This window comes from Bos grunniens, chromosome 20, assembly GCF_055505025.1.
Source record: "Bos grunniens cultivar Pamir isolate PY7600 chromosome 20, Bosgru_T2T1.0, whole genome shotgun sequence".
Lineage (NCBI taxonomy): Eukaryota > Metazoa > Chordata > Mammalia > Artiodactyla > Bovidae > Bos > Bos grunniens.
Genome location: NC_141184.1, coordinates 46,489,372 through 46,502,724, shown reverse-complemented (window position 1 = coordinate 46,502,724; position 13,353 = coordinate 46,489,372). Strand labels below are relative to the sequence as shown.

At 39.1% G+C, this 13,353-nt stretch overlaps 1 long non-coding RNA gene across 20 annotated transcripts in view; it reads left to right on the top strand.

Moving 5' to 3' along the window:
- The window catches only part of LOC147350343 (uncharacterized), a 113,819-nt gene that overhangs the window by 53,030 nt on the left and 47,436 nt on the right, over nt 1–13,353 (top strand). Inside the window, exon 3 of one of the 20 annotated variants that reach the window (XR_015148752.1) lies at nt 4,103–4,875. The exons of the other annotated variants lie outside the window; for them this stretch is intronic. This is a non-coding gene — a long non-coding RNA (uncharacterized LOC147350343). Of the gene's footprint in view, nt 1–4,102; nt 4,876–13,353 lie in introns of those variants that run through there. 20 annotated transcript variants of the gene reach the window in all.

Here is a 13,353-nt window from a genome sequence, read left to right as displayed (position 1 = left end):
CTTAAAAGACTCTAAAGATAAAGTGAGTCCCATGTAGGCAGCATATCATTAGATCTTTTTGTTTAATTCTTTCAACCATTTTTGCCCTTTGGAGAATTTTATCATTTTATATTTAATGTAATTATTGATAGGTGGTGACTTATTGGGCTTCCCTGGTGGAGTTAGTGGCAAAGAACTGATGTGCCAATATAGGAGACAGGTGGCACTAATCATAAAGAACCTGCCTGCCAATGCAGGAGACCTAAGAGACTAAGGTTCAATCCCTGAGTTGGGAAGATCTCCTGGAGGAGGGCATGGCAACCCACTCCAGTATTGTTGCCTGGGGACTCCCCATAGACAAAGGAGCCTGGAGGCTACAGTCCATACATAGAGTCAGACACGACTAAAGCGACTTCACACCCATGCCCAAGGACTTACTGTTTCCATTTTGATAATATTTTCTGGTCATTTTGTAGATTCATTATTCTTTATTGCTTATCTTTCTATCTCTTTTGTGTTGTGATATATTTTGGTATCAGTATGATTTGAATTCTTTATCATATTCTTTTCTGTATTTCCTACAAATTATTCTTTTGTGATTATCATAAATTTACATAAAATATTTTAAAATTATAACACCCTATTCTAACCTGATAACAATCTTTGACTTCAATAGAATTCCTAAACTATAATTTCTTCTCCTTCTCACATGTTAGGTTATTAATGTTACAGTTTACATATTAATATTTTTATATTATCTAACTAATATCAGATTATTGTATTATGGTTATGTTTCTTTTTTAAATCTAAACTCTAGTGTAAGTGAATTACACACAACTATTACGTTATTAGAGAATCTAACTCTGACTATATATTTACTATAGCCAGTGAATTTTATATTACTTTTAATGTTTAATATTTTTGTGATTTTAATTAATGTCCTTTTACTTCCACTCAACACTGTTAAGCTTTTCTTGTAAGGCAGGTCTAGTGGTGATGAACTCCCTCAGTTATAGTTTGGAAAGTCTTTCTCTCCTTTATTTCCAAAGACAGTTTTGCAAGGAATAGAATTCTTGGTTGACTTGCTTTTTCTAGCATTTTGAATATGTCATCCTGTTCTCTCATGGCCTGCATCATTTCTGTTTAGAAAGTAACCATAGTCTTATGGAGGGCCTCTTGTATTAATTTTCACTTTTTCTGCTTTCAAAATTCTTTGTTTTTTGACTTTTGATAATTTAATGTGCCTCAGTGTAGTTTTATTTGGGTTGAATCTGTTTGGAATTCTTTGGGCTTCATGGATCTGGATGTCTATTTCTCTTCCCAAGTTTGAGATATTTTCAGCCATTTTTGCTCTGAATATACTTTCTGTCTTGTTCTGTCTGTCTTCTGGAATTCCCATAATGTGGATATTATTTCTTTTGATTATGTTCCATAAGTCCTATAGGCTTTATTCACTCTTTTTCATTCTTCTTTCTGTGTGGTCCTCTGACTGCATGGCTGAGTCTGATTTTGAAGTGCTTTATTGAATTCTTCAGTTCAATCATTATATTTTCCAGCTCTAGGATTTGTTTTGCTTTAATGGTTTCTATTTCTTTTTGAATTCATTTTGTTCATGTATTGTTTTCCTAATTTTATTTTGTAGACTGTGTTATTGTAGTTCATTAAAATTCTTCAAGAGGATTATTTTGAGTTCTTTTTCTGACAGTTTATAGATTTCCATTTCTTCAGGGTCAGTTATTGGAGCTTTATTTGATTTCTTTGGTGTCATGCTTACCAAATTTTGTGTGTGTGTGATTCTTGATTTTTTACATTGGTATTTCAAATTTCAGTGAGGGGGGTCTCTTCTTCCAGACTTTATAAATTCACATTGGCAATGACAGTTATTCACCAGTCAGCTCAGTTTGCATTTCTTGACGTGTCTGTTGGTAATGTCCTTGGCAGTGGGACTTGCTATCAGGGTCTGTTTGGAGGTGAGGTCACTGCTGAAGCTCTGAGTTGGGAAGAAGGTGCCACAAGCTGAGAAAAGTTGGATAGGACTGCTGGTTTATTTCCTTGGCTAAACGAGGCTGTAGGATGGTCTCTGCAGTTGCCTGGGTTCTTGGGTCAGGCTCACTAGATGGTCAGGACCGGGTACTACATTCAGCAGTATAGTAATACGAATTAGCTTTTCTGTCCTGGTGGAGAAGCAAGATGGGCCCCAGAATCTATTGAGCCCATTGTTTGTGCTGAGTTCTCTGGCCAAACAGGACCCCTAGTTTTGCTATGTAGACAGGGAAATTCATGTGTTCTCTTGTTAAAAACATTTTGGCACTGTAAGCAAGGGTGTTGGATGTACTACATAGCTTTCCATGTGCTCTGGTTAGGTTCCCTGCTCAAGCAAGCTGCTTGAGCGAGCCGAAAGCTGTATTTAGCAATGGGTGGTGCTACACATTAGTTTCGTAGCCCAGGCAAGTCAGGGGAAACAGCTCCAAGTTACAAAGGTTTTTTCACTTGTGGTCTTTAAAAGCAAAAAAAAAAATTTTTTTTAATTTGGCTGTGCAAGGTCTTATATGAGGCATGTGGGATCTAGTTCCCTGACCAGAGATTGAACCCAGGTCCCCTATGTTGGGAGTGCATAGTCTTAGCCACTGGACCACCAGGAAATCCCTTTGCTTGTGGTCTTGATTCAAGCTGACCAGTGCCCCAAGTAACCTGGCCAAACAAGGGTACTAGTTTGGCTCTGCAGACTATTAGCTCTGCTTGCTGAAGTCTCTGCTTGAGCATTACTGGACTACACAGTTTTCTAGCTGTTCTGGACATATTTTCTGGTTGGCCAGGTCTAGGAGCTTTACTCAGAGTGAGTGGCCCCATGAATTAGCTGCCTTGCGTGGGTGAATGAAGGGAACCCTCTAAGCCCAGCACTGGCTTTGCTCCACAGTTAATCAGCTCTGCCTGCCAGACTCTCTGCTTGAGTGTTACTGGGCTATGTAGTATCCAGATATTCTTGCCAGTCTTTTTAGTCAGATTGGGCAAGGATCTGTACTCAGCAGTTATCAAGTTTATAATTTAGCTCCCCTGGCTGGGTGGCAGCAGACCAAGCTCCAGGGCTAGCAATCTCTTTGTCTTTTGGGAGACCCAAATAAGCAGACTAGCACCCTGCTGAGTTCCCTGGTCAGGCTTGGTTCTACAGATGACTTTATTCATTGGGACAACTACCTGGGGGCTGCAAGTGAAAACTTGATCTGCCAAGATCTAAGTGCTGATTGCTACGAGCCCCTCACGCCTTCTCCATCTCAGAGTCCCAGTGGTCGAGTCCCAGTGGTCAATTCCTGCAGATTCCCTTGCAAACTTTATGAGACAAGAGTGGAGTGAGGGTGCCCAAGAAGTGACCCACAATGCTAGGAAAGATGGATATCCACCCAATACTCTCTTTTCCCGCTGGAGGAACCATAGGTTCTTGGGAGACCTCTTAGGGTGGTTCTGCACCAGCCTGGGGGAGAAGCAATGTGGTCCGCGTGTAACCCTCCTATTCCCTTCCTAATGTAGTCCCTTTTGTTCTCTGTGGTGCACGGTGCACTTCAGCCTCTGCCCGGGGTTCTAGGATTTCTCAGTGGTGTCTTGTCCATGAATATTTGTTAGTTTTTCTTGTGAAGGAAAGCAACATCAAGAATAACCTATGCCTCCATCATTGTGACATAACTTCCTCTAATATTTCTTTTAAAGCACATCTGATAGCAATGGATTCTGTGTCTTTATCTGGGAATGTCTGTTTTCATATTTGAAGGATGGTTATGCTGTATATTGGAATTTTTTTCTCTCACCACATTAAATATATCACTCCACTGTATTCGGGCCTCTATAAGGTTTTTTTTAAAAAAATAAGAAACCAGCTGTTAATCTTTTTGTGATCTTTTTGTATTAATATCTGACGTATTTTGCTCTCATGGTTTCCCTTTTTGTCTTTCAACAGTTGGCCTATGATGTATCTAAGTTTGGTGGTGTTTTACTTTTTTTCCCTTTCTGTCTTGCTTGGAGTTTATTGAGCTTCTTCTTGTTTAAATTGTTTTTTAGATTGGTTTTTAATAAAATTTTAAAAGTGATCAGCCATTACTGTTTTGAATATTTTTCTCTGCTATGGTGATAGGTATAATAATGCACTCCATAACTGATCAAACCAGTCAATCCTAAAGGAAATCAGTCCTGAATATTCTTTGGAAGGACTGATGCTGAAGCTGAAACTCCAGTACTTTGGCCACCTGATGCAAAGAACTGACTCATTGGAAAAGATCCTGATCCTGGGAAGATTAAAGGCAGGAGAAGAAGGGGACGACAGAGGATGAGGTGGCTGGATGGCATCACTGAGTCGATGGACATGAGTTTGAGCAAGCTCCGGGACTTGGTGATGGACAGGGAAACCTGGCATGCTGCAGTCCATGGGTCACAAAGAGTTGGACACGACTTAGTGACAGAACTGAACTAACTGCCCCACAGACATCCATGTCATAATCTATGGAACCTGTAAATATATTACCTCACGTGGAAAAGGAGACACTCCAGATATAATTAAAATTAAAGACCTTGAGATGGGAAGATTATTTTACATTATTCACATAGGCCAATCTAATCACAAGTCCTAAAAAGAACCTTTCCTGGCTGAGATGGAATGAGATGGAACTACAAAAAATGATCAGAGAGGTGCAATATTGTTGGCTATAATTTCTCATCAGTTGAGAAAAGTGAGCATCCTGTAGAAAGACAAGGAAAGAAAACGGGAAAGAAAAGGAAACAGATTTTCACCTAGGTTCTCCAGAAAGGAATGCAGCCCTGCCAACACCTTGATTAACCCATTGAGACCCATGTTAGATGTAACAACCTACAGAATTGTAAAATAATGAATAAACGTCTGTGTTGTCTTAAGCCTCTGTTTGTGGTAATTTGTTGTGACATCAATAGTAAACCAATACTGATCCTTTCTCTTCTTATGCTACTTCCATTATGCATATATTGCTGTGCTTAATGGTGCCTCATAGATATCTGATAGTTTTTCCTTCCTTTAAATTTCTGCTCTTCAAACTGGATCAGTTCAGTTCAGTTGCTGAGTCGTGTCTGACTCTTTGTGACCCCATGAATCGCAGCACGCCAGGCCTCCCTGTCCATCACCAACTCCTGGAGTTCACTCAAACTCACGTCCATCGAGTCGGTGATGCCATCCAAGCATCTTATCCCCTGATAATCTCTATTAATCTATCTTTCAGTTCACTGATCTCTTCTGCCAGCTAAAATCTAGTTTTGAGCCCCTCTACTGAATTTTCATTTGTTATTGTACTTTTTAATTCTAGTATTTCTGCTTGGTTTAAAAAAAATAATTTGGTCTCTACTAATATTCTCTATTTGATGAGTCATTATTATCATACCTTCATTTAATAAGCTCAGTATGGATTCCTTCTGTGTGCTAATCATTTAGATCATTTAGATGGATTCCTCTTATTCTTGGGACATATTTATATTCATTGCTTTGAAGTCTTTATTAACCCCAACATCTTGGTATATTCAAAAGCAATGTCTGTTGACTGATTTTTCCCCCTATGTATGGGGAACACTTCTCTGTTTCTTTTCATGTCTCATAGTTGTTGCTTTTTGTTGATCATTGGATATTTTAGACAATATAATATAGCAACTCTCAGCTCTTAATCTGTGTCCCCACTCCAGGCTTGTTGCTGTTTTTTGTTTCTTTCTTTAGTGCTTTGATGGAACAAGCTTAGTGAAGTCTGTTTCCTCTGCAGTGTGCCGTCTCTGACGTATGTCACTTCTCATTTGTTTTCCTTTTTTATTTTTAGGCTTCCTAGGCATCACCCCTGGGTCAGCATAGCTTAGTGTTCGATGATTGATCAGAGGTTGTTTTAAGCCTCCTGAGCCAGTAATCCCTCCACTTCATGTTGGTGGATCTGTATGTAGTGTTGGGAATGCTTTTAAAGTTCAGTAGTCAAAATTACAAGTCTGACCCCCCTGTTCAGCCAAGAAGTAGCAACTTCTCTGGTTACTTGGATGCAGTCTTGCTCATGTATATAGATTTTCAAATGACGGGGGATGTATGCGGTCTTAGCAAGGCTTTTTTTTTTTTTTTTTTGCTATCTCTTTCCCTCAATATCCCTTTTAAATTTCTGACAATACCATTTTGTTTACCTTACTAGTAGCACAGAGATTAGATACTAACCGTTGATTGTTTGTCACTGATCTCTGTTTTTAACAATTTCCTGGGTATGGCTTTTTCCATGTTCACCTCCAAATAAAGTTAGTCCCTGAAGGAAGGGGCAAGCAGCTACCAGCCCAATGACGTGCTATGACAACTCTGAGCTGAACCTCCACAACACAAGACCAGAGCCTGGGGGTGGGGATAGGAGCCACTGGTTCTCCCAAGCTGCTCCACCCTTTCCTGGAGTGGAATCTGTGTCCCAAATTGGGAACTGGTGAGGAGAGATGGAGCTACCGATCCTCATGGGCTGCCCTAACTGCATAGTACAGAATTTCTAAACCATAAAGATGAAGAAAAGGGGAGCATCTCCTGGCTGAAATTACAGAGACTTACAAAGATGCATGGATTTTCAGAGGCAAACACTTTTCAATTGGTTATATGTCCTTTGGTCAAATTCTAGAGACATTTAATAAATATTTATTTATTTGTTTATTTAGCTTCATCACTGCTTCTCTGAGAAGAAAATCTGTCAAGCTTTTCATGTAGACACTTCAGAAGTCCCACTGTCTAATCAAATCTTGACTATAATGGTTGCAATCTGCTGATCTTCCAACTCCAGCAGCATTCTCTCCAAATTTACCACTTGGCATTCTGTTAAGTAAGACCCTTTGGTCTCTTCCCTTTATTTATCTGTATTTATTATCAGTATGGAGTCATAAATTGCTATTCTTGTTTTTTTTTGAATTGCTATTCTTTTCTGTAATGGTTTATACTTTATTACTGTACTTAATAAGTAATCTTACTGCTCACTTTGTCCAGATTTGACCAGTGGGAATCCCTTCAAGCTGGATTCTGCATTTTGTGCATTATTTGGTCATAATGTTTTCCCACTGTCTGGGATAGCAAGGTATTCCTGATTCACTTACCCTGTTCCAGTCCTGGACTCAGTCATTTTTCTGAGAAGCCCTAATATATTTCATTATTAAATGTTATTACAGACCAAAATCTTGATGCTGAATGTACTCCCTGATATGGGAGTGTCTTTGCTTCTTGTCCTTCAATGGGCAAAACAATGAAATTTCTGTACATGTAAATATACACACACATATGCATACATGCATAAACATATACATATTTTAGAAGTCATAAGTTTGCACTGATATCTCCTGTTCATCCTACAAAGTTGTTTCTTGCCCTTCCTCATTCCATATTTGTATATCCTTTGTTCTTCAGTGAAACTAACGTTAAGTGTATTTGTTCATTTGTTCAGTCTTCTAATACATCAAAATTTGTTTCAGAATTTCAATGGCCATACCCCACTGTTAAAACAACTATACAAAAAAGAAAAAGATTTAATTAAAGATTTGCTTGCAGTTTGTTCCCACCATTCCACCCATCCAAGAATGGTCAAATAGTGTGTTCAGAGTAGCTTAGATAAGTTCTTTTTTCCCCCTTTAGTGTGGCTATGGTTTTCATTTACCCCTTGTAGGTAAAGCACTTCATTGTTCTCCAGTTTTCTCTTCTTTTTACACAAATGGATATGTGTGTGTATACATATATAGATTATTAATTACGGCCTTAACTATAAAAATATTTTGTACTTATTGTTTCAGTAAACAATATCTCCTAGACATCACTCCATATCAGTTCATACAAATTTTCCTCACTCAACAACTGGACTATACCTAATAGTGAGAATATTCTATACTTTGCTCAATTTCTTGTACCTAGATATTTATGAAGTTTCTAACATTTTAAAATTACAGTTAGGGCTGAGGTTAATAACCTTGGGCATATGTATTTTTATATTTGTTTCAGTGGATCTTCAAGGTAAATTTTCAGAAATATGATTCCTGGGTCCTTGAACCCTTAAGTAGTTTGTCAGATATTGCTGAGTTCCTCCTCATGGGGGTTATCCATGTAGCATCCCCTCAGCACTGTAAGCAGTGCCTGTTTCTGCACAGCCTTAATAGCAAAGTCAATTAGCAAGCTCTGACTTTTGCCTATCAGATGCATGGAACATGCTATCACAGTGTGCTTTTATTTAGTACCAATATTTCCCTGTACTATACTTGAAATTACATTTTTACATATGTTTCAAGGCCATTTTTGTCTCTCTGAATTGTCTGTTCATGATTTTTGCCCATTTTCTATAGGATTTTTGGTCCTTTTTCCCCCTCAATTCTTAAAAGTCCTTAGAATAATTGGGAGGAGCCCTTTAACTGGGACAGGTTTGCTAGTATCTTCTCTTCTCCCAATTTATTTGCCTTAAATTTTCCTTATGGTTTCTTATCATTCCAAAGATTTGTATTTTTATGTAGTCAAATACATCAACCATTTCTTTCACTTGGATTTTGAGTTATAATAAGAACTGAATCATAGTTAAAAAACTTTTCTGCTGGAGCTATAGAGAAATTCACTCATGTTTTCTTCTAGAACTTATATAATTCCCTTTCTCCCTCCTTTCCTTCTTTCCAGATCTCTGATCTATTTGCAGTTTATTCTTGAGTATGAAATAAAGAATGGATCAAGTTTTCTTTTCTTCAATTCTCCCAATACCATTTATTAAAAACATCATCTTTGTCCCAGTTGACATGAGGCATCAGCTTTATCGTGCCCACTGGCATGTCATGCTCAGTACCAAATTGTTTTAGTAGAGACTTTCTCCTATGTTTAGGTATCTGGAAGGGGTAGATGCCACTCAGAGTCTTGTTCTGTTTTCAGTGTTTTCCTAGCTATTCTCTTGTGTTTGATTTCATGCATAAACTTTAGGATGAATTTACCTAGATCCATGTACAAATTTATTGGAATTTATTGTTCATTGTTCAGTCGCTCAGTTGTGTCTGACTCTTTGTGACCCCATGGAGTACAGCATGCCAGGCTTCCCTGTCCTTTATCATCTCCTGGAGCTTGCTCAAACTCATGTCCATTGTGTCAGTGATGCCATCCTACCACCTCATCCTCTGTCATCCCCTTCCCCTCCTGCCTTCAATCTTCCCAGCTTCAGGGTCTTTTCAGATAAGTCAGTTCTTCGCATCAGGTGGCCAGAGTATTGGAGTTTCAGCTTCAGCATCAGTTCTTCCAATGAATATTCAGGACTGATTTCCTTTAGGATGGACTGGTTGGATCTCCTTGCTGTCCAATGAACTCTTGAGAGTCTTCTCCAACACCACAGTTCAAAAGCATGAATCCTTTGGTGCTCAGTGTTCTTTATGGTCCAACTCTCACATCCATACATGACTACTGGAAAAACCATAGTTTTGACTAGACGGACCTTTGTTGGCAAAGTGATGTCTTTGCTTTTTAATATGCTATCTAGGTTGGTCATAGCTTTTCTTCTAAGCCTTCCCTGATGGCCCAGATGGTAAAGTGTCTGCCTGCAATGCAGGAGACCCAAGTTCAATCCCTGGATCTGGAAGATCCCCTGGAGAAGGAAATGGCAACCCACTCCAGTATTCTTGCCTGGAAAATCCCATGGACAGAGGATCCTGGTAGGCCACAGTCCATGGGGTCGCCAAGAGTCGGACACGACTGAGCGACTTCACTTTCACTTTTCTTCCAAGGAGCAAGCATCTTTTAATTTCATGGCTGTAGTCACCATTTGCAGTGATTTTGGAGCCCAAGAAAATAAAGTCTCTCATTGTTTCCATTGTTTCCCCATCTGTTTGCCATGAAGTGATGGGACTGGATGCCATGATCTTAGTTTTCTGAGTGTTGAGTTTTAAGCCAGCTTTTTCACTCTCCTCTTTGACCTTCATCAAGAGGTTCTTTAGTTCCTCTTTACTTTCTGCCATAAGGTGGTATCCTCTGCATATCTGAGGTTTTTGATATTTCTCCCTGCAATATTGATTTCAGCTTGTGCTTCATCCAACCTGGTATTTTGGATGATGTACTCTGTGTATAAGTTAAATAAGTAGGGTGACAATATATAGCCTTGACATACTCCTTTCCCTATTCTGATTCAGTCTATTGTTCCATGTCCAATTCTAACTGTTGCTCTTGACCTGCATACAAGTTTCTTAGGAGACAGGTAAGGTGGTCTGCTATTCCCATCTCTTTAAGAATTTTCCACAGTTTTTTGTGATCCACACAGTCAAAGGCTTTAGCATAGTCAATGAAGCAGAAGTAGATGTTTTTCTGGAATTCTCTTTTTCTATGACTCAGTGATGCCTGCAATTTGATCTTTGGTTCCTCTGACTTTTCTTAATCTAGCTTGAACATCTGGAAGTTCTCAGTTCACATACTATTGAAGCCTGGCTTGGAGAATTTTGAATTACTTTGCTAGATAGTAAATATCAATAACTTCAGATATGCAGATGACACCACCCTTATGGCAGAAAGTGAAGAGGAACTTAAAGAGCCTCTTAATGAAAGTGAAAGAGGAGAGTGAAAAAACTGGCTTAAAACTCAACATTCAGAAAACTAACATCATGGCATCTGGTCCCATCACTTCATGGGAAATAGATGGGGAAACAGTGGAAACAGTGAGAGACTTTATTTTTTGAGCTCCAAAATCACTGCAGATGGTGACTGCAGCCATAATATTAAAAGATGATTGCTCCTTGGAAGAAAAGCTATGACCAACCTAGACAGCATGTTAAAAAGCAGAGACATTACTTTGCCAATGAAGGTCTGTCTAGTCAAAGCTATGATTTTTCCAGTGGTCATGTATGGATGTGAGAGTTGGACCATAAAGTTGAGCACTGAAGAATTTATGCTTTTGAATTGTCATGTTGAAGAAGACTCTTGAAAGTCCCTTGGACAGCAAGGAGATCCAACCAGTCCATCCTAAAGGAAATCAGTCCTGAATATTCATTGAAAGGACAGATGCGGAAGCTGAAGCTCCAATACTTTGGCCACCTGATGTGAAGGTCTGACTCCTTGGAAGTCAGATGCTGGGAAAGATTGAAGGCAGGAAAAGAAGGGGATGTAGAGTATGAGATGGCATCACCAAGTTGATGGACATGAGTTTGAGCAAGCTCTGGGATGGTGAAGGATAGGGAAGCCTGGCATGCTGCAGTCCATGAGGTCTCAAAGAGTCAGATACAACTGAGTGACTGAACTGAACTTGCTAGCGTGTGAAATGAGTGCAATTGTGTGGTAGGTTGAACATCCTTTTTGGGACTGGAATTTATATTGAAAGTCTTAGTCATTAAGTCGTGTCTGACTCTGTGACCCCATGTACTGTAGCTTGCCATAGCTCCTCTGTCCATGGACTTCTTCAGGCAAGATTGCTGGTGTGGACTCCCATTCCGTTTTCAAGGGGATCTTCCTGACCCGGGTGTCAAACTCAGGTCTCCTGCATTGCAGGCAGGTTCTTTACCATCTGAGCCACCAGGGTGAAGTTACCTAGATCTGTATAAGAATTTATAGGAATTTATATGGGAATTGCATTAAATGTATAAATTAAGCAAAACTGGCATTTTCATTATGCTGAGATATCCTCTTAGAACAAAGTATATTTCCTCATTTGTTCAAGTGTGGTTTTGTGTCTTTCAGGAATGTTTTATAAGTTTCTCTTATAGAAATTTCTTTATAGAAATTTATAAAAAGAAAAAGAACAAAATCACTCTTTGGGCTTCCCAGGTGGCTCAGATGGTAAAGAATCTGCCTACAATGGAGGAGACCCGGATCTGATCTCTGGGTCAGGAAGCTCTCCCCTGGAGAAGGCAATGGCTACCCACTCCAGTATTCTTGCCTGGAGAATCCCATGGACAGAGGGGCCTGGCATGCTACAGTCCATGGAGTCACAAAGAGTCAGACATGATTGAGTGATTAAGCATAGAAATTTTGGTCAATTCTTACTAACATTATTCCTAAGTACTTTATCTTATAGCTCCTTTATTGCTATTATAAATGGAATTCTCTCAACTATTATAACTTATAACTGGTTATTATTTATGTATATAAGTGCTGTTGGTTATAAGGTCAATTCATGTTGTCACAAATGGTAAAATTTCCTTCTTTTAATGGCTAAATTATATTCCATTATATATATATATATATATATAAAACCACATTTTTTATATACCACATTTTTTAACCCATTTATCTATAGATGGACAAATGTTGTTTCTATATCTTGGCTATTGTTAATTATGCTTCAATGAGCATGAGGGTGCATGTCATTTCCAGTTTGTGTTTTTGTATCCTTTGGATAAATACGAACAATGGAATAGCTAGATCATATAAAGTCCTATTTTTTTCTTTTTTTTAACTTTTTGAGGAAACACCACTGTTTTCAACAGTGGATGCACCAATTAGCATTCCAACTAGGAGTATGCAATGGTTCCCTTTTCTCCATATTATCATTAACACTTATTATTTCTTGACGGTTTGATAATAGCCATTCTAACAGGTGTGAGGTGATATCTCACTGTTTTTTTAATTTACATTTTAACTATTAGTGAAGTTGATTATCCTTTCATGTCCCTTTTGGCCATCTGTATGTTCCTTTGGGAAAATGGTTATTCAGATCTTGTGCCCGTTTTTATAAGTTTTTTCTTTTTTTTCGTATTGTGTTGTATCAGTTGTTTAAATATTTAGGTGGCACTAGGGGTAAGCCAGTACTCTTGCCTGGAAAATCCCATGGACAGAGGAGCCTGGTGGGCTGCAGTCCATGGGGTCGCACAGAGTCGGACATGACTGAGCGACTTCACTTTCACTTTTCACTTTCATGCATTGGAGAAGGACATGGCAACCCACTCCAGTGTTCTTGCCTGGAGAATCCTAGGGACGGGGGAGCCTAGTGGACTGCCATCTATGGGGTCGCACAGAGTCGGACATGACTGAAGCAACTTAGCAGCAGCAGCAGGGGTAAGGAACTCACCTGCCAATGCAGGAGAAATAGGAGACTTGGGTTCAATACCCGGGTGTAAAGATTCCCTGGAAGGGGCATGGCAGTCCACTCCAGTCTTCTTGCCTAAAGAATCCCATGGACAGAGGAGCCTGGAGAGCTACAGTCCAGAGGGTCTCAAAGAATTGGACACAACTGAAGTGACTTAGTGTGCACGAATGCATGCAATCCCTTATCAGATACATGATTTGCACATATTTTCTCCCATTTGGTAGCTTGTCTTTTCATTTTGTTGATGGTTTCCTTTGCTATGGAAAAGTATTTTAGCTTGATATAATCTCACTTGTTTATTTTTTGCTTTTCTTGGTTTTGCTTAACTGAATTTATTAGTTCTAACAGGTTTTTT